Raw genomic sequence first — 20,993 nt, 5'->3', positions numbered from 1 at the left:
AAAAGCACGTCATAGTTCTCTTCAGGGGCTCAGGTTGTTTTTAAGCTCTTCCTTTCCTTTCTCATTTTTTTGGATGCCTAGGACTTAGATATTCACATACAACCCCATAATCAATTCCACAACTGATTTTTCTAATGAATAATTACAAAATCCCAACTCCTATACGATAATTTTATAATAAAAAAAAAGGTATGGCCTTTGATTTCTATCAAAAGTCTCCCAGCTACTTAAAAGAATGTTACTGCTGCTAAATCACTTTGGTTATGAGAAGTAGTTAAAGCTTTCACAGTACTCAAGCCACATCTGAGAAGTAGACCTTATCCCCAACCTGCGTCAAACCTCAAAACAACAACTATTAATAGTTATGTTCCAACCCATACATGCAACCACCCAAAGTGTCTTTTTCCTTCTCCACACATCTTATTCTTTGATGCCTTTTATTAGATTACCACATGAAAAGCTTGTTGAAAGCTGAAATCTGAATATTCCTCATCATCAACGTTCTGATCTTTGTTCCTCAGAAAACATTGTCTACAGAATCAGTATATATTGTAGAGTTTAAGGGACTTTTACTTCTACATGCAATCCCAGTGACTGTAGCAGGTATGCATAAGATAGAATTGAGGCGTGCTTTTGTCTTTTGTCATTTAGTCCAGTGTAGAATCTGGCTGACTTTATTCAGGAAACATTTAAAAATAGCATGCTGATAAGTTATTGTTATTCAAAAGTCCCTCCAACAGGACACTTCAAAAGTCTACAATCTAATTATGTCTCCAGAAAAAAAGGGTTAACAAAATTAACTTCATACTTTGTTCTTGTCACTCTTCATCTGCGGCATGCAGCTTAACAAAATAAAGGAAATGTCCCTTTACAGAGTAAGGAATTGCATTGCATATACATAACAAAAAATCCATTGGCAGTCAAAACTAAAGATAATGTACATTACAAATATAAACAAAATGACTGCATGTTTGAAATAGAAATGTAATGATATTTCTTGAAATACACTGTATTGTCATTTAATGTAAAATGTTACAAATTAAAGTTCTAGAGGTTGTGACAGTTACATCTGTTCTTTCACAAGAACAACATAGTATGAACCACCATAAAAAAGTTAGACTATCCACAAAGCTTAACCACTAGATTGCCTAAGTAACTGCCTTTCATTTTAAAGTCTTCAATTTGTTGGACAAGGAGGAAGTGGCAAACCAGCGGATGATTGAAATCTATGATCAGTCACCACAAGAAGAGTTGATGCATAGACATTGTGAAAATAAAAAGCAGTAAAACAGAAAATGAGATAAGGTAGCCAGATAAATACAAGATAGTGTGTACAACTTGCCTGTGAACTGTGAGGAAGCAGTGTCCTGACAGCACGTAACCCCCAGGGAGATGATGGTACTTATCAGCTACATAGCACTTCACATGTCCAAGGCACTGACCAAACTGTAGACATAAAAAGTGTTTTCCTGTGTCCCTGGAAAATACAATTATTTTAACCCAATGAACCACACTGATTGTTATAGATTTCTGATTGTCATGGATTAGTGTTACTAGAAACAGGTAGAACATGCATACAAAATACTATCCTAATCGTGCTGAGGGCAGAGATCTCATGCAACCACTGACAGACCACTTGAGAAAGCGTGCTATATCATATCACCTAAGAAGATACTATCCAGCACAGAGCACAATAAAGTGTTCACAAGTGGGGAAACCATTTAAAATGTCACCTCCCTCCAAGCACCACTATACTGTAATCACAAACTACATACACTATTACACTGGCCACATATGGGCGTTCAGTTTCTACCTGGGGAATTGCTGCTCCCTCAGTAGAAACCACAAATGTACAGACATACCAGCTTCTTCTCCTGGAGCAAAAAAATGTCCTTTCCAAAAGAAAAATAACCCAACTACAACCAGGTAGAAAACTTTCCTGGAAGAATGAGTGTCTATAAATTTGCCTGTGGCTTAACTCCCCATAGGGACCAGAATACTGGGGTCCATACCTTCCATAGACTGGGGTCACCTTAAATTGGAGAAGGTTCAAGGGTCAGCTAATCCTGTCCCTCTCCAAGACCCAGAAGTGAGGGGGGCAGGAGCAGTCACCTACTTCTCATTCCAGAGTCCCCAATATGAAAAGCAGGCAGGGGGTTTTGCCCTACCACTCCCACTGCTTGGCTCCCAGATACTGGGCATGTCTACATGAGATGTCAACTCATGGAGTCCCTGGAGTGAGAAGCAGGCACAGGATTTTGCCATACTGCTTCATTCCCCCTTGGAATGGGAGGATTGGAGCAGCCATACTTTCCCCAGACTGGGATCACCCTGGTCTCTGTGGCTAGGCCCCAGGTTACACATAAACCGGTTTAAGTCATCAGAAACTAGTTTAAACCTGTAACAAGACAGAAGTTCAGTGCACATAAACCAGTTTCAAAATGGCTGAAACTGGTTTAAGATAAACCTGCTTGAATGTAACATCAGACGTAACTAATCTGAGTCAAAACAGTTTATGAAACTTCTGTCCCAGACCCCTTCCTGGTTCAAGTTAAATCACAGTCCTCCAGCATCCCAGCATGCTTTCCAGCCCTGGGGTGGGCTGTGCTGTTTGCTCCAGCAGAGAAGGGTTGGGGAGGAAGGGGAGGGGAAGAGGCAGGGACTGCCCCCCCCACAAGCAAACCCCAGCTGGGGTCTGGGGCGAGGGAGGGGGTGTTAAACTTCCCTTCCGGTAAGTACAGAGCTGCCCTGCCCTTCCTTGCTAAAAATGTATTGCTGGCTGCGACTGTGGACTACAAATCCCAGAGGCACCTCGAAACAGGAAGAGTAAGTGATGAGCAACCCTGCAGAGTCCTGCTACTGTGATTCTGGACTGCAAATCCCAGATACTTCAGGGGCAGCCAGAAGTGGAAGCAGACACACAGCCCAAGCTGGCTATGTGCCAGAGAGCCGTGCTTTAGCACCTTCTGGCTTCTGCCCTGAGCTACTGCAGGCATGTGACTGCATTTCCTGAATCAAAAGTGAATGTGTGTCCAGTTGTTTCTCAGTTTAATCTCTGCATCTTAGATTAACCTGCAAAGACTGAATCGATTCAGCCTCTAGCTTTTTGACTGTCTGTACATTTCCAGAGCATTTACAGGCATTGCCAGTGCTTTTGTAGCAGGCGTGATGGAAATCTGGCAAATGCTGTGGGAGACATGGAAGAACTATGCAGAGATTTTTGCCTACTAAATAGTTGTCTCAAAGCTGTGTAAACCTCCTTCCATTAAATAAATATACCTGAAGGCTGCGATTTTTCATTTTCTCTGGCACCCTAGCAGTAGCAATTGCTTCTGAACTTGCTCTCCAGAATCTCCACAGAGCAGTTGGCAGTTTTCAGTTTCACTAAAAAGGATCCTAATGTCCTTTCTCTGAGCTGCAGGCTTTTCTCATCAAAACCTCCCTGAATGAAAGGAGATTAAGTTAAATGGCACAGAGAAACAGAAGTGCAAAGTTTAGCTTTGAGTTACCATAACTTTAGTTAGCATAGGAGGTAACCAGCATCATTTTACTACTAATTGGCAAATCCACAAGACAAAGCTGAAGATTTAACTCAGACTATCAAAACATTCATCTCTTTCCCTCATAAACAAAATTAACCTTTTCTCTTAGGCCAAGTCTACTCTGTAGACTTTGGCTGGCAAGACGACGTCTGCCAGAACGGTTAGAAGGTTGTTCTCTGTCCAAAAAAACTATGCCAGCAAAAAAATCCCTAGCATACATGGAGATAATATTGTAAATCTCCAAAAATAAAAATGAGAATCCTCCCCCTTCCACATGACACATCCTTTCCAAGGGTAATTAAGTATGATAAGACCCTCTTTTCTGCCATGCTGCCTTGAAGTAGTCTACTTGATTTACACAGTCTGGCTCAAGCATCACCATGGCCACTTCACTTGCATCTTGTACCCATTCTTTGCTCTTGCCATCTCTCTAGGCTACAGAGGCACGTCCTGCCTGCTACTCCATCTGGCCTTAGAACTATTGCTTTCTTGGCTTCATTCTTAAGGAGAGTAAAGTGCCCCCATCTTACCCTCACACAGTACATCTACATGAGATGCTAACTGTGCAGTAGCCTAACAATACTAGCTAATATGCTACTGCACAGTATTATTAGGCTACGAAGCAGTAGTGTCACTAAAAAGGCATTTGCCAGCACTACTGCACAGTAACTCCACTTACTACACATTTTTTTAGTACTTGATTGTACAAGTACTAAATTAAATGTGTAGTAACCACTGCATTAATGAATGTGTAGATGTGCCCACATAATCTGATTGTTAGTTCACTCTTCTGGAAGTGGAAGATGGGAGGTAGAACCCCTGCTGTCTGAGGAGGCCCTAAGAGCCAGGTTTTCCACTTCCTGTGCGAGGGCTCTAACTCCCAGGCTAGTACATAAAAGGCTGCTGAGTTTTTACAGGCAGTGAGCCCTGTTTGGTTCCTTTGGAAAACTGTAACTACCTGCTCTCAGGTTTAGATCTGGGTGGATGGACATGACTCCCATGCACTTCCAGTGGATGCGACTATGTTCCAGTTCAGATACATCCCTGTGTTTGCTTTCTGGCCACCTAAGTGGTTACCCACTCGTTGCACGAGTTTTTTGGTTTACCCGGAGACACCTAACTCTCCCCATGCAACTCTAAATTACAGATATCACTTTTAGCCAGGTACCTAAAAGTTGGAAGGGTTGCTGTCTAATTTGGAAGCCCCTAAATCCTTATTTGGATCTGGCTCCAAGATCCTTCTCAGCTCAGCAGGTATTGTGCCTTTCTGGAAGTGCCTCCTTTTTTCGGTGCCACAGCAAAAAAACATGTGCCCAAAATGTAATCCTTGTGATCCTCCAAAGAATTTCTAATGACAGCAATAGCAGTGCAGCAAGTTGCTCAGAGCGCTGGACTATAATATACTTAAACTTCTTTCTGTAATTTTAACAGGCTTTTTCCAAGCTGATACACATTATTAATTGTGTATGTTTATAGTCAGTGTTTTCTAGGATGCACCCTACATTTGAAAGCCTTGAATAATACTGCTTAACTAAGGCCAACACAACAAAGGACTTATGCTTAGCAAATTAGTGCTAACTAAAATAATCATTAGCATAAAAATTTGAGAGTCCCCAATATATTTTAACTCTTTAATTCCCCTTAGTAAAAAGGTATACCTAATATACTCATTATGTCATACCAATGAGCTTCCATGAGGTTAGCTTTTCAAGCAGTTTCGCAATGTTCACATTACGCAGCCAAATTATAAAGATGAAGAAGCCTGAGAAGAGTATTGTAGAGTGAATTTGATGTTCAATATTCAGAGTCAGGATGGAGGAATGGAAACCTAAAAAGATCTCTGTCATACACCACCCAACCTATGGAATTTAGGACAGATACTACTCCCAGCTGAAGGCCATGGGACTCTTCCTGCAGAACTGGAAGCAGCATACAAAACATACACTTGCATCTTGTCAGGAGGATTTTACATTTGGGATTTTACACATCACCACACAGACTTTTACCACTTGCCTCCATTAGATGTTAGCAATAGTGGGCACACAAAAGCAGCTATGCGGTTTCTTTTTAAATCAAGGGTAGGTTTTACTTCCTATGGAAGAAAATAAGCCTAGCTCACAAATGCCATGTATAGTCTGAATCTGCAGGGATACTCCTGGATTTAGGGCCATGCATACAGAGACCCTCTGTGGCTCTTATATCTCCATGCTGTCTGCTAGAGCTGGTCTGCTGTAGAATCCCAAAAACAGGCCTGCCTTTCCGATGCCTGCAATTCCTCTGCTTAGAGCTTGTCTACATGGGAAATTTAGTGTACAGCAAACTGGGGTGTGAATGTACAGTCTCCAGACCAACTGGACATTCTTAGCGTACACTGAGATCATTAACTTTGCAAAATTCTTGAAAAGCATGGTCGAGGAAGCTTTTGTACCTGGATGGGAACAGCATGATGACCTGCACTCAGCCTAACTGAAAGGAGGAAGCGGCAGAAGCAGCCTAAACCAAACCATTTTTAAAGGAGTTAATAGCATCGAGGGGGGGCAAACCAGGTCTCCACATGCTTTTGCTCACTTCTGACCAGTCCCAGATGGGGGGAAAAAAGAGTACTAAAGCAAAGAGCACAAGAACTGAGAGATGATGATACAAACCCTACCCACTTTGTGGCTGCTAGCACCAGTCTTTAAAGCTGCCTTAAAACAATAGAACCCACAGCTTCCAAGCATTCCTTTTTCCAACTCCAACAGCTATGTATTCACCACAAAGCAAAATGCTTTAAAATGTTTTTTAATTTTTTTAATGCATTTATATTAGTTTCAGGAAGCCAACATATAGGAGCACAGGGCTAGAACGGACATCCTGGGACTTCATCAAATTCAGGCCCCTGATGTCACCTTCTCTAATACTACTCATTAATTTGTCATGTTCTATCTTAATAGTTAGGCTTTTGCTTCTTCTACTTCTCACTGTTTAGAAACCTCCTTCCAGTTTTCAGCCTAATTGTTAGTTTAAAGGTATTTGTTCTGGTGCCTATGTTAACTTTCAGCTTAAACTGTTCTTCTCACGCCCTGATATTTACAGAGACCTTGTTTTTCCTCTTAGCCTTTATTTTGCTGCCCTAAACAGTCAAGCTCTAAGTTTCCTCTTATAAGACAGTCTCTATATCCCTCTGATTGTCCTCTTGGCCCTCCTCTGCACTTGTTCCCATCTGAATTCATTTTTCTTAAATGTGACTGACTAAAACTATATACAATATTCTTGGTAAAGTCTCAGAAGGCCTTTGTGCAATATCATTAATGCTTTGCCTCCCCCAGTGAAAAGGCTTTGACTGGTTCCCCTTAGGATTGCATTTGCCTTTTTCACAGCTGTAACACATTAGTCACTCACAAATAATTACTCTGTGGTCTTTTTATGTTTCTGTTTCCATCAGGTGAGTCCCCAGCCTGCAGCAGAAATTCATGTTATGGGTCTTTAAACCTTGCAACTTGTACTACTGTATTTCGTTCCATTTCTATTGCTGCATCCTCAGTCATCCACTTATTCCTGTATTATATTCTGATCCTCCTTTGTAATGACAACCACCTCCCCACTCTGTGGTTATTAGCAAATTTGATCAGCACGCTACCAATTTTCATGCCACTATCACAGATGAAAATATGAAATAAAAGCAGCTCTGTGACCAGCCCTTGAGGAACTCCAGTTGTAACCTTGCTCCAAACCTACAGTTCCTCTTGCAGCACAGCCTGTTTTTGCCTCCCCTTTAGCCATTTCCTTCCTTACTTTACAATCTTTGTTTTAGTCCCCACCTTCCTCACCCTGACTACTAATTTATCACATAGCAGTATATAAGATGCTTTTTGGAAGTCCAGATAAGCTTATGCTATTTCACTTTACTTGTCCATAAAATCAGTTACATTAAAGAGAGGTTCCAAATCTGGCATGATCTACCTTCAGTAACATGTTTTATTGTATGCCATGTTCCATTTACTTCCACATCTTCTAATCATTATTTCCTTCAAAAATTGTGCTAAAGCCTTGAATGACACTGAAATCAGACTAATGAGTCTGTCATTGCCCAGATGACTTTCTTCTCTTCTTTTAAATAAAGGTACTTACTGCATATGCATTAAAGTAATTCTACACATGTAACCTTTTGTAGGTTTGATTTCTTTGTTCAGCATATGGGTATTACTCTCTTATTGCATATTAATGTCCATTATATAAGCATAAAAATTGAATGCTACAAGGATAGGAATGGAGAAAACTTCACTATAAAGCTCCCGATCTGCCTGTTTGTTTTTCAATCTCAATATTGCATTATGCAGAATACAAAGCCCAGAGAACTGCAGCCAATTCTTTGGAATGTCTTGACATACTTTTCAGCCTGAGCTATAGGACAAGTTAGCAAACATAAGAAAACAGTGTATAGAATCAGCATCACTAGCTCTTTTGATAAAAATAACAAAGCAGTTGTCTTCGCTTATTCATCTTACAAAACCTGCTGATTTTGCCATCACAGAATGATTTATTTTTTTCAACAAGAGCATCCTAAACTGGAACATGCTGCTGAAATGCTCCCTAGTAAACCCACATTTTCCCATTTTCTTCAGGCTGGATCCAAAGGACTTGGAGCATATCCAAATTAATCACCAAAAGATCTAACTTTTAAATGCCTGGTGCCCAAAGTAGAATCCAAAACTCAGGATTAAGTGATCCAGCTCCCCAACACAGAGAGAGCTGAATACCCCAGAAGGATAATCCCAAAAATGGTATGCTGTATGCTAGTAGCCTAGAGATAGCCAATAGCAAAGGCAAAGCATAGGGGCTTATTTGAACTCCCCACCCACTTGGGAAATTATAAGCACCTGAGTCAGTATTGCAAGGAAAGCACCTCTGTCCACTTGGGATCAAGAGCTTAGAGCCCACTCCTGAGGGCAGGCGTTTCACAGCGTTCTTTAGAAGACTTGAGGAAGTTTCTATTTTTTCTAAAGCACAGTGGCAGCTGCTGACAGCCTTTTATACAACAACCTAGTGCTTCAATCTCTTGCACAGGAAGTTGAAAACATAGGCTTGGCGCCTTATATGCAACTCGTCTGCAAGGCTCTGGATGGAATTTATAACACAACCATCAATATTAAAGGTCAGGTTCAGATGTAGGGGGGTTACATAAATTTTCTATTCTGAATCAAGCATATAACCATAATAGAGCATGTATAACATAAGCAGGGTGGCATCCTTACAGATAAAAGGTTCATATATTCTTCCCAAACCTACACCCCTTAACAGCCCCATTGCTTGAGTACTTATTCTATCTTGATCTTCCTTCTGAGTTTCTACAATTAGAATTAATCAAAATGTGCTTCTTTGCTCAAGCACTATAAACTTGATTTTGTTTGATTTTATCCACCCCAATTTACAAATCCTCCCCTTTCTTTTCTTTCTCTTGCCCTTTCACCTATAAATAGATGACTTTTTGTATCTGTCTTTTGGTTTGCAAAGCCTCCTCCACCCTATGGCTCAGGAGAAGTCATTTCGGGTTTCTTCGGTTTAGCATTTCTCCCAAGAATATAATTTCCTTGGAGAAAGAAAATCTTTCCCTTCATATCAAAATCCCTTCAGCCACTCCTAATTTTAGTTTCCCTTCATGAACGCTATCCTGTAATTAAAACATTGGCAGATGAGACTATTATAGAGCTTACCAGTTGCAATGAACACTATTGTTTAACTCAAGAACTTTGTGTCTGAGAGTCTGGTAAACTGACTAACTGATTATGTAAAATCAGCAGGATTGTACATGCAGACAGATCAGTTCTCGTCTCTTGCTTGCCAGGGTTTAATTCAGCCAACTCAGGATGCATCCTGAATGTTTTCACATCATCCCCACTGCCTCTCTCTGCTTTAAGAACTTTGTGGACCAAATTCCCAGATGCTGGACACTGGTATAGCTGGAACTATGCTTCATTGATATTCCTTCTAATCAGGGCATGGGTTTTGGTTTTCAATATTTTTTATGCATGGCCTTCCTTCATACACACAGTGCAGAAGACAACATCAAGCACTAATGCTTTTTCCCCAAAGATTAAATCCTTTTTCTACAGCACTCCCAGTTCCTTTAGCTTGAGATCAAGGGTTTGTGCAAGAACGCTATTACAAACTGCTACTAAAAACTGCATAGAAGGCCCTTATGTTGGACATCAGTAAACACAGAAAGAGTTATGTAATTAAAAAAACAGAAATAGAGAGGCAAAGAGAGTGCTATTTTTATATTTTTCCACATACGGATCATTTAAGGAAGAACAAATATTGGTTTTACAGTTTTTAGGCACCTTGGCTCAAGATTCTATCATTACACATTTTTTAAAAATGCAGCAAACTTTTCCTGTAAGCATGATGGCGCAAAGGACTCCCATGGATACAAATTTAAAAATGGGTAGAATAACCAATGTGTTAATATAGAGGTATTCTGACCTTTTTGATACTCATTATTCAAACTACAGTTAGAATCAACAGGGGAAAGTTTGTGAAGACCAGCTACAGGGGACAGCATACACAATACAGGAGCTTTGGTTCTGCTTCCTTTCTGCCTTTACAAAAAGTTAGAATTCTGTAGGCATCCCTTACCTCCCAGATGCATTTTTCCAGCAGGTCTGTTTTTTCTGATATCAAGCATCAGACTCCATTTTAGACCAGGTGAGAGGTGCTAGGTCCTTATACCTTCACATAGCACCATCTGATGCTAGGAATGCAGCAATGCAGCCTTCCTCTGAAGGGGGAGGGGAAATAACAATAGCTGAATCAATAATAGCTATCAAAAAATAGCTGCTGGTTTGTTTTCTGTTTATGTGGTTAACCAGCTGTGGTGCTCCCTTCTGCTTTCATATTCAAAGGAAACATGCTGTTAGTTAAAAGAGAGAGACAGAGAAAGAGCCCTATAGGTTAAAGCTAAAAGGGGAAGCCAAAGTCCAACCTAAGTGTGAGATACAGAACACTAGGCTTAAAAGTGAAGCTTTAAAGTTGAATTAATTTACTTTTCACGGGAGTATAAATTCAGGTTTTCTATTTTGGGTGCTTACAATGAACTCTTTGCTTTATTCTGCCTTCGATTTTCTCCCTGCCTCTTACCAGTCTCTGATCCACATCTCCCAAATTATAGTAGGAAATCAATGTGGCAGCAAGCACTTCCTGCCTTCACATAGTTTTATTTATTATCAGTCATTGCTTATGCCCACAAGCTGAAAAGCTGGTCCAGGAAAAGGGCTTTTGGGAAGCTTGTTATAGCTGGGCATTTCTCCCAGCAGAGGTGGGGCAGTCACCATCCTCGGAGGTATTCAAGATGAGACTGGACAAGCACCTGGCTGAGCTCGTCTGAACCCAATAACTTCCTGCCCATGGCCGGGGACCAGACTTGATGATCTAATCTTACAGGTCCCTTCCGGAACAAGGGGAGTGCTTGTGGTCTTGCATAGATTTTTTTAGCAAAACAATTTCCTTGAAAAAAATGCTGATTCTTTACAGCCAAAATATTTTACATGAAATCTCATGGGTTTGATGAATTTGGAGCAAATCAGACACACATTTCCCATCAAACTCCTGTCTAAATTCCTAGCAGGCTCTTGGAGAACCATGGTTTTTCCAGACTCCTTTTTTCTAGAACAGCCCAACCATACAGACTGCCCTTTCTCCAGGAAACCTGGCCTTTCCAGGGTCTGCAGCCATTCTAAGTCTTAAATGAACACAACATCCCAGAACTGTTGGTCTGGAGTGATATCTTTGCACATCACCTAATCAGAAGGGTGGCTGAAAAATATGAGGGCTGTATGTCAGTATTGTCAGTATGACAATTGTCAGTATGACAATTGCTTCAAGTAAATCCTCGCAAAAAGTATTGAGAATAAAGCAGACTGTTTGACTTAACGGCATGTTAATCCCATTTTCATTAGAATATGTGATATTTTGACAACAAAGACGGTTGCTCTCTCTTCTATTCTCTCTGCGTGTATGATTCTACTGTGCCTTTAACAAACTAGTTTCATATGCCAAAGAATATATGATGAGGCAAGCCATGATAATACAGAGTCTGGTACTGAAAGCCAACACTTCTTATACATTTGGTTCTGAAAATTTGGTCATTATTGCGGTGTCAGAGCCTTTTCATACCTAAAATGCATGCAAGAATAGTAAGTTTTAAGTGTTGCCAATGTGCAGAGAAAAATTGGATGAATCTGCTTACTGATGTGCTGCACTGGATGGGAACTGTTGTTACTTGCCAAGGCAGAAATGTCTCCAGTTTAATTACTTAAGATGAGCTAATGAAGAAAGGAGATGTATCACACATCTGTGAGTGAGCTCTGCTTGAACCAGACCAAAGTTTACAGAAAGTTAGCCAAACTAAATTTAAAATCTCATAGACTAAAGTTACTTCTCTAGACAGTTAAAGAACCTGTCCAAGCAGTTAAGTTATTAATGGTATAATCTCTAAACTGCATAGTGGTGACAGACAGAACGGTAGAGATGGAGTACTATTTATTTAACAACAGAAGTGCATTTCCTTATCATAAAATCATAGAGAGGTAGGGCTCGAAGGGACCTCAAGAGGTCATTTTGTCCAACCCTGTTCATCACCCCTCCCTCCATTACTTCAAAATCATGTCCCTCCATCTTGTACTGCATAAACTTCCCAGAATCATCTAGATGATCTTTGGCTATAAACACACAACATATTTACACTTGTATAACTTACACTGTTTTGTGCATCATTATAAGTTTCACCAGTATCCAGAGTAGATAGACACAGGCACAAACTAACTTGGTTTAAACTGAGGTAAGTGTATAAAATCATGTTTAGTTAAATTTGTGCAAATTTGTGTTTAGATCAGGTCTAAACCATCCAACTCTACAAAAAAGATAAGTGATATGGAAGGATATGCCAGTTTTGAAAATATCTCTCATTTCAAAGAAAATTTCCATGAGTTCATTGTCCCATATCCTGATGTCAAAAAATTACAATTCACCTTACTAAAATCATACGCTTATTTCAAATGTTGACATTACACTTGCAGCCTTTAAAGTCATTCATATTCCCTTGAATTGATGCAAGATACCTGTTCAGTTGTATTAATTCTGTCTATATGTACTTGCAATGTTTTCAGACTGACAGCTTTTATAGTAGAAGTAGAGAATTGCCCATCAAGAATGATGGGGGGAGGGAGGTGGGTACCGCTGCCACCCCTACCCACTGCCCTTCACTACCGCTACTCCATGTCCAGCTGCGTGCCACCCCCCGCTCTGTGTCCAGCAGCTGCTGCCACCCATTGCGCCACACTACTACCGCTCTGCATCCAGCTGTGCACCCCCCCCTGCGTCCGCCCCCCCAACCACTCTGCATCCACCTGGCCCACTCTGCTGGAGCCACGCCCCACCTGTCATTCTTCATTGGCATTCTTGATGCAACACTGGCTGGAGCCACGCCCCCTAAGAGCATTTTACACACACACACACACACACACACACACACACACACACACACACACATAGACTAAGCCCTTTATATTTATAGAATGTTACCTATATTTGACACCTGGCTGGAAGCCAGCATTACCTGTGTTTGGCTGCTTTGACTCATAGTTTATGAAGACTGAAGGGACCATTAGATCACCTAGTCTGACTTCCTAATAGAGAAGTAAGGCTGGAAGGGACCTCTGGAGGTCATCCAGTCCAATCCCCTGCTTGAGGCAGGATTAGCCGTATCATCCCTATCCAAACCGTCCCATAAAAATCCATTGTCTAACCTCTTCCCAAAACTACATGGTAAGCCCTGACACACACAAGACATCCTAATCTGCCACAGGTAAAACACAGGGACAATGGCAGCCAATGTCCCACTGCTGCAAAGTTGTTAAAAATATCTCAAGAGATACTGGGTAGACCACCACACTGGCTGCTACAGAGGAAGGAAAAAATCTCCACATTCCATACCATGGGGTAAAATTCCTTTCTGACCCCAAATATAGAAATTGTTCTGACCCTGAGTGGAGGGGCAAGAGCTTCTAGCCAGAAATTTCTGGGTTTATGCCCCAGAAGAAACAAAGGCATGTCCCAGTTAAAATCCCCAGCCTTAGCTGCAGCCAACACCAAATGCCTCTGAGGAAGGCTTAAAAAAATGGCCTCATAAAGCAACCAGCAAAGTGCAAGCCATTAAATTATCACAAGCCATTAAATGACACTTCTTTCAACATGTCTAGTAACACATGAAGCCTGTTGTTTACTTCCAAAATTCTATTGTTCTTCAAATAGACTTAAAAAAAAGGTATTTTACATCTTAAGCTTGCTCTTGAATGTTTTCCTTCCATAGCTGCACTGAATGAACCCTTTTTTGCTTCTCAGTCCCTTTGTGGGAGCCTGCACCTAGCACCACCTTAAAATGAATACTTTTCCACTTATCTTAAGCTTCACTGACAAATAAAATCAAGAGTCCAATTCAGGGAATTGATGGTGTCGTTGTAAATATTTGTAACTTAATGGTGTAGAGAGTATACCTGAGAGCACCAATAAACTCCATCTGCTGTCAGGTTGCTCCATTCCTTCAGCTGTTGAGTATCTCAATAATATTCATTTTCTTCTAAGTTATTATCAATGTTTGTCTAAATTCAGAATGATAGTTATTCCTATTGCTCTGCCTTTCTACACAGAACAGTTATTCTCCCTGCAGGCAAATTAGAGAGAATTCAGATCAGTGATTAAGGGGCTGGAGGGATTGGCTTCCTGTATGAAGAAAGATTAAAAGAAATAACTACAGCATACACACCTGGTTAAACAATGATTAACTGATGAAGAAGGCATGATAACTCTCTATACTGCAAATATTTAAAGGATATAAACATGAAGATGGTAAAGGGATTTTTCAAATGATAGTCCAATGGAGTATGAATTGAAGTGACAGAATCTTCATTCTCTCCCACAGACATTTATATACATCAAAATGGGCTAGACACTTTCTAAACACAGAGAAAAATACAGCCCGTGTTCTGAAGAATGTACAATCTAAGAAGGCAAAGACAGATGAAAGGAAAGTATGCATACCAGCAAGATGGGAAGGTTGATAGGCACATACCTGACTCCTTATAAGGTTATTTGTTTGTTTCATTTCCCCTTCTTCCCTCAGTTCAGACTACCTTTTCCCCATGCCAGTGCAATGGTCTTAATTCCACTCTTTCCATACAACTGAGCATTATCATCATAGGATAACATTTACAAAAGCAAGAATGACTTAGCTAGGTTTCTGTGGGTGTTATGGATTGGGAGATAAATGAGTTGACTTTTTGGACTAGTCATTTATAGAGGCAGCCTAGGAGAAATGTAAGAGACTTTTGTGGACTGCAGTCACTCCAGCATTTATAAATTAAATTCAGAAATGGAAAATTTAGAATGAATAATAAACTGTAGCAAAAGCTTTATTTGTGTAGGTGTATAGATTCACTCATTGCTAGGCAGTAAAGAGCAGAAAGTAAATTAAAAGACCAGCGCATTGCAGAACAGTGCTCGGAGGACTACTTAGACAACTGTGGTAATCATTGTGAATATAGTGTTCATCTTTTCAAAAGAGGGAGGAGGAGGGGGAAGAAGGGCCCAGGAAATTACAGACCAGTCAGACTAATTTCTGTACCCATTAGCTTACTGTTTGATGTTATGTTCCAATCATTCTGGAAGGAACTTGGATGAAATGGTTTAAACAGGTGTGATCCTCCATTTAGAAGTGGGTTGGATTAGATAACCTCCTAAAGTACCTTTCAGTCCTAGTTTTCTGCGATTCTGTGACCTAGAAAATAACAACACGATGCGTAACTGCTAACTGTGACCATATCTGCTTCCAGGGATGCCCTGGGCACCCTCTAGTGGACTTTCAACCCTGTCTTGCCCCACTAGTTTCTCAGGTCACTGCCCCATACTTTCCTGCCATTCCTTGATGCTAAAATAAGAAATGTAAGAGGTTGTCCGCAGAGACCAGAGTACTTTCCTCTGCCCTTCTCATCTCTGGGCACTGACAGTAGGCCTCACCACTGATATTTCTGAGCCTGATTTGCCCACCAAGCAGTCTCTTGAGGCTGGCTCACCCAACAAGCAGTCTCTCAGGCCTGGCTTCTTGGCCAATTGAGATCTTCTCAGAAGTTCTGGGTGTATAGTGGTTGCTGTCATCCCCACTCCAAAACTTCCAGGTTTCTCCTCTGGTGCTTCTCTATTCTGCTCTTGCAGCAGCTTTTTTAAAGCAGTCTGCTGCTATGGGTCCACCCAGCTAGACCCCAGACTTCAACATTCCTCCTCCGCCCTCCAAGAGCTCCTCTAGCCTGTTGACTATGAGCAAGGGAAAACACCTGAACATATTCTTGAGAACAGAGGAAAAAGTATGTCTGCTGCACTCCAAACAAGAAACAGAAAAGGACCTGTTTCTCTAGAGATGAGTAACTCTTAAAACCTGAACTTGCAGAGTAATTGCAAAACAAAAGGATTCAGGAATAGCTCAATACACTACATATCACTTGCTGTTAAAAGTGAAGGTATCAGAGCTATGAAAAATCACTTTGGCACAAAGAACTAGTGAGAATGAGAGTACAACTAGTGCCACTGCTGCTATGCAGCCTGTGTGCAGCATGCAATTGCACATCAGTGCAAGTTCACGTCACTTGACTGTGGGATGCAATCGACTGATAACGTGCTTTTGGCCTTGTTGTTGAGTCAGAAAATTCATTATGAGAAGACAAAATGTTACAGCATTATGGAAAATGTTGTGACATGTATTCAGTTGAGTTGCTGTTGGATGACCTCAAAGATGATAAATCATTTTCCAAAGCCACCAATACCTCAGATACATGCAATGATATTTTTTCCCTCTCTGGTGGAGTCAGAAAAGGTTTGCTTGAGTTTTACAAAATAAGAAAGAATGGATTCTGTAAGCCCTTAAACTATGCACAGTTTTGAATGTTAATGACTTGAAAATGAAAAGCTTAACGTCATTTGTACATGACAAGACATCCATTAGTGTTACGGGAAATTATTGCATATTTTGCATTACAATATAACTTGCTACAAACAAGACATAATGCATAATTCAGTCAAACAGATATAAACATTTACACTATAATGTGACAAGAGTTGTACTGAGATTTCAAATCTTCCTAAGAAGCTTGCCTCTGCTGTATTTGGGCAGGAAGAGTACCATACAACAGTCTTCTGTGGCATATTTCCACTTCTTCCAGCTACTGAAACACTTGAAATGCTGGAAATCTATGAAAGTATACTTCATTTCGTTATGGCATGAAAATAGCCAGGAACTAGCATGTGACTTCATCACTGACCATGAATTTGAGCTGGTGAGTGACGAAGATCTCTCTCTTCTTGAAGGCTGTTGGGCATAGCAAAGCATGTGACAGTGATGCACCGTGAGCCACTTACATATTTCAAGCAATAGAAAAGTTCAGAGATAATTTGAAGAATAGTCTCAGCAAGAACCTCTTTTGTTTCATAGGACCCATTTGCATGAGATGTTCAATGCACAACTAATTAGCTATATAATAAATGTTGTGTGTCCTCACATGTACCCCTGTTAGGCAGCAGTAAACTAATTTACTCCACAGTAGTACAGGTGTAGATACTGCCCAGCTGGCTGCGGCACAAGGGTGGTTCAGTGCAGGAGCTACCTGCCACCTAGCCCTGTGCTGAAGCATCCTTGTGCCCCAGCCAACCCCTCCTCAGCACAATGAGTGCAGGGAGCAGCCCTGGGCTAGCACCCAGAGTCCCCAAGGCCCCTGACAGCCAAGGCTACTCCAACTGGCTGAATGTGCTATGGTCCTGGGCACACATGAACACTGCCCAGGAGCAATAAACTGCGGAGCAATAAGCTATGGTGTTTATTCAGGCACACTAATAGCATATGTAGATGCGCTTACAGTAAACTAAAATTTGAGGAGTAGTCTATCATTTTTCAAACTACATTTAAGTCAGATGCATTGAAGCTTTATGAAAGAAGTACTGGCTACTTGAAGAAATGGTTCCCTTGGATCCAAATCCTTTGAAACACTTCTCAGTGCTTAGTCTTCACACTTAGTTCACATTTGAAGACCTGATAAGCTGCATCAAGGCTGCAAATATAGCAGACCTGGGTGAAGTATTGTAAAATAACTTGTGTGTGCAATGTACCCAATTTACATGTATATCAGTGAAGTGCATAATTCCTTTAGCTGTGTAACAAAAGAGTCCCTACTTTTTTTACCTATTGCTTACACTGTGATACACATTGGTTATCTGCATATCAGTTAAGACCCTAAACTACTTACATGCAGACCGTTTTCCAGCCCCAATGTTTACTTTATAGCCCAACTGTATGCCATGTAACTGCATACTTGATGAATATGGCTTGGCAATGTCAATTTTAAGGCTTCTAAAGCAGCCCTGAACTGACACGGTCCTGTCAACTTCATGGCTATCATTACAAGCATTAAGCCCAGGATAATGAGCCTTAAAGATACGTGAAAATCTTATGATATATGAAAAGATATGTGAAAAGAAATGTGACACAGGTAGTCACTCTAGTTACTGAGTATTGTTTATATAACTACTGCCAAAGCCATAAGACAAAGAATGAGTGGATTAGAAGTGGATCCACTTCTACAACTACAAATGTCCAGCTCTTGAGAAGATAGTAGAGCAACACCCAATGGAAAAAGTGGTCTCCATAACAAAGAATCTACAGATGGATGAGAGAAATAGGATAAAAGCTGACCTCATGAACTGTGTGTTCAGGTCAGCTTCAAAAAGTCATACAGTAAACTGCATGAAGTCATCCTTGAAAGGACTTCTTAGCAACATCAAAAAGAAACAAAACATACCTTGTGCCACTACCTGTACTGAAGACAAGAATAAGGACTCTATTATTTACCATTATTAATGAGCTCCATATTTGTCCAGCAAAATACCATCAAGCCTTTCCTTAATTTAGCAAATGAAGAGGTGGCAATTCTTACCTCTCCCTCTTCAGTGGCAGTAATCGTCTTTCATTTCTTTTTCCTGGTCTCTTTTTTGCTCAGATTTCTTTCTCCCCATTTTTTCACACCTGTGGATGTATCTACACATTCATTAATGCACCTTTCATACTGCGCATTTAGTTTACTACTTGCTTAATAAAGTACTAATTAAATGCGCAGTAACTAGCATTATTGTGCATTGGCACCGGTGCACAGTTCTTTCGTGATGCTTACTGTTCATTAGCCTAATAACACTGTGCAGTAGGCTATTCGCATGATTTTTAACTGCTGTGACACTACATGGAGTTATTAGCAGGGATCCGGGTTTTCCATTTCCCACAGAAAAAAGGGGGAAAAAAGCAGCTTTTCCTTTTTAACAGAGAAAAATTTGGATTTTTCATTTTAATGGAGAAACACGTGGATTTTCCACTTTTGCAAAGAGCTGTCTGCAGGCTGGCAGTTCCAGCCTACAAGGGGCTGGAGGGAGCAGGAGGAGGGCAGTCAAGCAGGGGGCGCAATGTGCATGTCCGCGCACGCGCACATGCACACAAACACACACACACACAGAGCCACCAGGCACCCTGGAGAGTAGCTCCTGCAGGTAAGGGATCCGCTCTGGCCATGCTGCCTGTGGGGGAGGGAGAGCTGTGCTTTGTGCTGTGCTGCAGCAGCCACCACCTCCCATGGGTGGCAGCCGGGGCTCCGTCACTGCTGCAAGGAACGGGACGCTATGGACCCACGTCCCTGACTCTGTAGTCCCGGCAGCTGGGTCCCCCTCCAGCAGGGCGGGGAGCTGTGGTTGGAGAGTGAGGGGCACCAGCAGGGGTCGGGGGGCTGTAGCTTGGGAGTGAGGGGCCCGGACCTGCATCTTAGTGAGCTAAGGGGGCAGAAGGAGCTCTGATTTTCCATGCTAAAAAACCCTAAATCAAATACCAAAGTGTATAGGTATTTAGAATTTATTTTATTATAGTGACTGAGGCACTGGTAGGCTTTCAAAGTGCTTTAAAATTGTAAATATATCAATAAAACTTCGTGTTCAGTTGATACCTATATACAATAGCAGTGTTTTAATTGCAGGTTTTAGTTTTTTTAATTAAAGAATTAGCGATTTTTAAGTAGAAAATACCAGGATCCCTGGTTATTAGTCCAATGCACATTGAGCATCTGGTGTAGATGTGCTCTGTTATTCTCAGCTTCATGCTTCAAGGGCCCTAGGTTTAGCCTGATGCTATAGGAGCATACAGATGTAACAGTTATGTTGGACCAGCTGATACACACTTGTGAACAACTACTCCCCCTCTCCCTTGTGTGCATCCACAGCCTAACATAGCTAGGCTTCCTATAAAGCTGTTATAATAAAGTCATGGGGAAAGGCTTTCATGTTATAACTACAGGGAAGCTATGTGCAGCTATACACCCCACAAAAGCAGTATGTTTTACCTGCCTTTTCCACAGGAAAGATGTGGCCTGTAAGACAGTCTAGGACTGTCCTCTTCTTTCTCAAAGCACACTCCTTTTAATCCCTTTGGTATTCAGGACCTCACTCCAGCTGAGCCCAGCAGCAGTTCCCCCATGATGAAACCCCATGGTACTTCCTGTGTCAAGATCTGACAGCTGTGGTATTGTTTCTGATTAGGGAAGGCCAGAATGGGCCTCATTCAGCCTATTCACACAAATACACAATTCACTCCCTGTGGAAACATGTTAAAACAGGCCATATTTCGGCATGATTGAAATAAATTATTTCCATGCATCTTCCAATAATGGTTTAATCATCGGAAGATCTGAAATATTAATCTGGGTCATACAGTTGACTTCTACTCAGTGTAATGAAAATGAAACTCAGAATGTACTATAACAAATTAATGACCCTTTTGGACTTACTGCACGTTCCTTATGGCTAACTTGTCAACATCCCTCAAGAAGTATTTTGGATGTATTGGCTCAATACTGGAAAAGAAAAGTACCAGAGAATCTTTGATGAACCTGAATGAATTTACATTAGCAGGACCTGACAGAAATCATCCCCACGTGCTGGGGAACTCACCAATGAGCTCTTGGAGCCACTGGCAATGCTATTTACAGTCTCATAGACAATAGGTAAGGTCCCAGAGGACTGCAGAAGACCTAATGTACTACCTGCTTTTAAAACAGCAGGGCCTGGGAATTTATTAGAGCAAATTATAAAACATAGTTTTGTACAGTGAAAGAGTGATCACTAGGGCTCAGTACAGAAAGTAAAAAATCCCAAGCCTGAATTGATTCAATCTTCACAGATTAGTCTAAGATCCATAGGTTTAACCCATAAGCAAGTGAAAAAACATTCACTTTTGATTCTGGAAATGCATCCATGTGCCTGCAGTGGCCTAGGCCAGAAGCGAGGGGGCACTGGAGCAGACAACTTGGGCCAAGGCTAGCCTCAGCCATCCCCCCCCCCCCCCCC

Source organism: Gavialis gangeticus, unplaced genomic scaffold (assembly GCF_001723915.1).
Source record: "Gavialis gangeticus isolate Ggan-Ray unplaced genomic scaffold, GavGan_comp1, whole genome shotgun sequence".
NCBI classification, from domain to species: Eukaryota; Metazoa; Chordata; order Crocodylia; family Gavialidae; genus Gavialis; species Gavialis gangeticus.
Note: the sequence above shows the minus strand (reverse complement) of the source record.